We start from the raw sequence: 4,335 nt of genomic DNA on the forward strand, positions 1-4,335 counted from the left end.
AATAGAAAGAGAGGAGAAAGACATCAATCAAGATCCACATAGCTGCCTAAGATCAAGGAGATGAGAACCACACACATTTCAGTGAGGTATGTTTAATAATATTCTGGGACAAGGGTAGGCAAAGTTGGCTCTTCTATGACTTGTGGACTTAAACTCCAGAGTTCATGAGCCAATCATGCTAGCTCGGGAATTCTGGGGGTTGAAGTCCACATTTCATAGAAGAGTCAACTTTGCCTACTCCTGTTCTGGGATAATACAAAATTTTGGAAACTAAAGAATGTCCTAGCCTGATTTATAGTGTTTGAATAATTTAAAACCTCTCAGATTTCTTACCAACCTATGTAGTCATTTATCAAATAAGTCACCAAACAATTTATCTTCTACATCTTGATTGTTTATGTCAAGCCTCACTTCCATTCCTTTTCTAGCTTCCACATAATCTCTCCCAACACATTTAAGCAAGAACATCAATATAATTAAGGAAAATCATGCTATAAATAATAACCATAATTTAACAGTTCAGTATAATATATAAATCCAAAATATAAAACTTTGGGGAATTTCCCAACAAATCATATCAAAAACTTTCCCAACATGTCCTGTCTATTTTGAGCTACTGCCAGAACACTGATTAAAAAACTTACATCATCAGAAATTTGACAGCCTTGTATAAATTCAGCTTGAGCTGAATGCACAATTGTCAGAATAATAAATTGCAATTTAAAACAAAAGTAGCCCTTAAAATCTTCCTCTTTGTCAAGGCAATAATTAGAATGTACTGTAAAATGCTTTTCTGGTTTAAGAATCATTCTGATATTTGTCTCATTAAGCAAAAGGCAGAGATTTATGAGAAACATCTGCTTCATATATGTCCATGTAAATGAGAGTTAAAAACCAAGTACAATTTTGGCATCACTTCATTGGTAAACTATTAAGGCCAGAAATCATTTCTGATTGTATATCTATAATTGCAGTTATAATTTCTTGAAATGAAAGCAGTGATTTACTCCTTTTGATCACAGTGGTATTCTTATTTTCTGTAAAAAAAAGAGTTGATTCCATTTTTCATTGGAATTATATAATGATGCTACAATAATCTCACAATAACTATGAAAAGGTTGATCTATTGGGAACAGATCATTCTGGATGAAGGCTGAAAGATGACACTGATCTGATGGCACATAATTCTAATCTTCCAAAAAACTTTAAGAATTAGTTGAGGCAGTATGACAATGATAATAACAGCAACATTACTGAATGCTTTGCTTTATAAGGGATTATATGTTATCATATGCTATATTACAAATTAAGCATTGATGTAACATACTGTCTTCAAAATAACTTTTATTACAATATACTGTGAGTAATCTTTCAATTTGATTCCTGTTATCTTCATGTCCTTGTCCATATTAGTACAATTTTCTTTGTACAATGGTACAAACATAGAAACATAGAAGATTGACGGCAGAAAAAGACATCATGGTCCATCTAGTCTGCCCTTATACTATTTCCTGTATTTTATCTTAGGATGGATATATGTTTATCCCAGGCATTTTTAAATTCAGTTACTGTGGATTTACCAACCACATCTGCTGGAAGTTTGTTCCAAAGATCTACTATTCTTTCAGTAAAATAATATTTTCTCATGTTGCTTTTGATCTTTCCCCCAACTAACTTCAGATTGTGTCCCCTTGTTCTTGTGTTCACTTTCCTATTAAAAACACTTCCCTTCTGAACCTTATTTAACCCTTTAACATATTTAAATGTTTCGATCATGTCCCCCCTTTTCCTTCTGTCCTCCAGACTATACAGATTGAGTTCATTAAGTCTTTCCTGATAAATTTGATGCTTAAGACCTTCCACCATTTTGTAGCCCGTCTTTGGACCTGTTCAATTTTATCAATATCTTTTTGTAGATGAGGTCTCCAGAACTGAACACAGTATTCCAAATGTGGTCTCACCAGCACTCCATATAGCGAGATCACAATCTTCCTGTTCCTGCTTGTTATACCTCGAGCTATGCAGCGAAGCATCCTACTTGCTTTTCCTACAACCCAACCACGCTGTTCACCCAATTTGAGACTGTCAGAAATCACTCCCCCTAAATCCTTCTCTTCTGAAGTTTTTGCTAACACAGAACTGCCAATACAATACTCAGATTGAGGATTCCTTTTCCCCAAGTGCATTATTTTACATTTGGAAACATTAAACTGCAGTTTCCATTGCTTTGACCATTTATCTAGTAAAGCTAAATCATTTACCATATTACAGATGCCTCCAGGAATATCAACCCTATTGCACACTTTAGAGTCATCAGCAAATAGGCAAACCTTCCTTACCAAACCTTCCCCTATGTCACTCACAAACATATTAAAAAGAATAGGACCCAGAACAGATCCTTGTGGCACACCGCTTGTAACCAGACTCTGCTCAGAATACTCGCCATTAACAACAACCCTCTGATATCTATGTTTCAGCCCACTGCAAATCCACTGAACTATCCAGGGATTATGTCCAGTCTTCACTAATTTATCTATCAGCTCTTTATGTGAAACCATATCAAAGGCTTTGCTGAAGTCCAGATAGGCAATATCCACAGCACCACATTCATCCAACACCTTTGTGACATAGTCAAAGAAATCACTGAGATTAGTCTGACATGATTTGCCTTCTTGTGGATAGGCACAACACTGGCCCTTCTCCAATCCTCAGGAACATATCCTGTTAACAGGGATTGGTTAAACAAATCAGTCAGGATAGCAGGCAAAATTAAGAGAATGGGATAATAGACTAAACTTTTGGATTGAAGGAGAGAAAAAATCTAGAATAAGGAAGCATTGGCAGTATGCACAAGAAAAAGAAGGAGGTTGGGGAAGCCCATCTCTAGTAATATATAGAAATGCATTTCAAATTGAAAGGTTAATCGAGCTACAGCTATGGGGGGAAAAGAAATGGGTAGAATTAGAAAGAGAAATTAATAATATAAATAATAAAGAATTATTATTTAAAAATTGGAATAGAATTGAAATCAGTACCTTAAGTGATTCTTTTAAAGCATGTTTAGAAATATGGCTTAAATGGCAGAGGACAAGTGGAATAAAGTTATCCAAGCTATCAACGTTGCATGCACTGAATATGGGGGATGAGGCTAATTTAATTAGAATCATTAAAATGTTAAATAGTAAAGGGGTAATGAGAATGGAACAGCTATATGAGAAAGATGGAAGAGTTAGTAGAACTAGATTGGAATGGCTGATCGGTAAACAGCAATGGTTGCAGATTAATGCAATATGTACATGTTTAAATAAAAGGGAGAATAAAGAAGCCTTCTTACGAGAAGAAAATAACTTGGAAAAAATAATAAGGGTAAAGATAAATGAAAGTAAAGGACAAGCCAGTAACATATATAGAATGCTATTGCAGAGGCAAGAAGAGGTAGTTAAAAGTCTAACAAGATGTTGGCAGGATGACTTAAAAATAGACGAAAGAGAAATAGAAGAAATAATAGTAAACATATATAAGATTAAAAATACGAGAGTTAAAGAGATGAGAAGAAAAATCTTACATAAGTGGTATTATATGCCTGCACAACTTGCATACTACCAGGGGAAAGAGAAAGGTAAATGCTGGCATGGATGCCAGAAAAAAGGAATCTTTATGCACATGATCTGGGAATGTATAGAAATACAGAAATTCTGGAAGGTAGTCCAGAATGAAATTAATAAAATGTTAAATATTAATTGGATAATTACAAAAGAAACAGCAATCTTAATTAAATATAGGGAACTAGGAGAATCTAAAGAAATTAAAACTGTAGCATTGGAAAGTGCTCAAGCGGTGATAGTATTAGGATGGAAAGACTCTACAAAATGGACACTACAGAATTGGTATTGGTACATGGTGGATTACATACACTTTGAAATTATGGAAATAAGATTAAATAATTTTGATGAGAATAAACTAGAGAAGCTGATGGTGCGATGGAACAAGGTAAAAGATTATATGTTAAGTAGAATCTGTGATGTAAATACGAAAAATAAACTACAATCACTCTTTTAGTAAAAAAAAAAGCGTTCAAGATAGAGCCAAGGATCAATAGATAGACAAATAATTCAAAAGTCTTTGAATCCATCTATAGGGGTGGTGGGGGTGATGGTGTGTGTGTGTTGTTTGGTGATGGGCACATGCACTGTGCACTGTTATACGTTTGTTTTTTGTAAACTTATAAAATCAATAAAATTTATTTAAAAAAAAAAAAAGGATAGCAATGACGAATCTGAGTTCTTTAAGAACTCTGGGGTGGATGCCATCTGGACCCATTGCCTTATTTATCTT

The sequence above is a fragment of the Erythrolamprus reginae genome, chromosome 7 (assembly GCF_031021105.1).
Source record: "Erythrolamprus reginae isolate rEryReg1 chromosome 7, rEryReg1.hap1, whole genome shotgun sequence".
In the NCBI taxonomy this organism is placed as follows: Eukaryota; Metazoa; Chordata; class Lepidosauria; order Squamata; family Dipsadidae; genus Erythrolamprus; species Erythrolamprus reginae.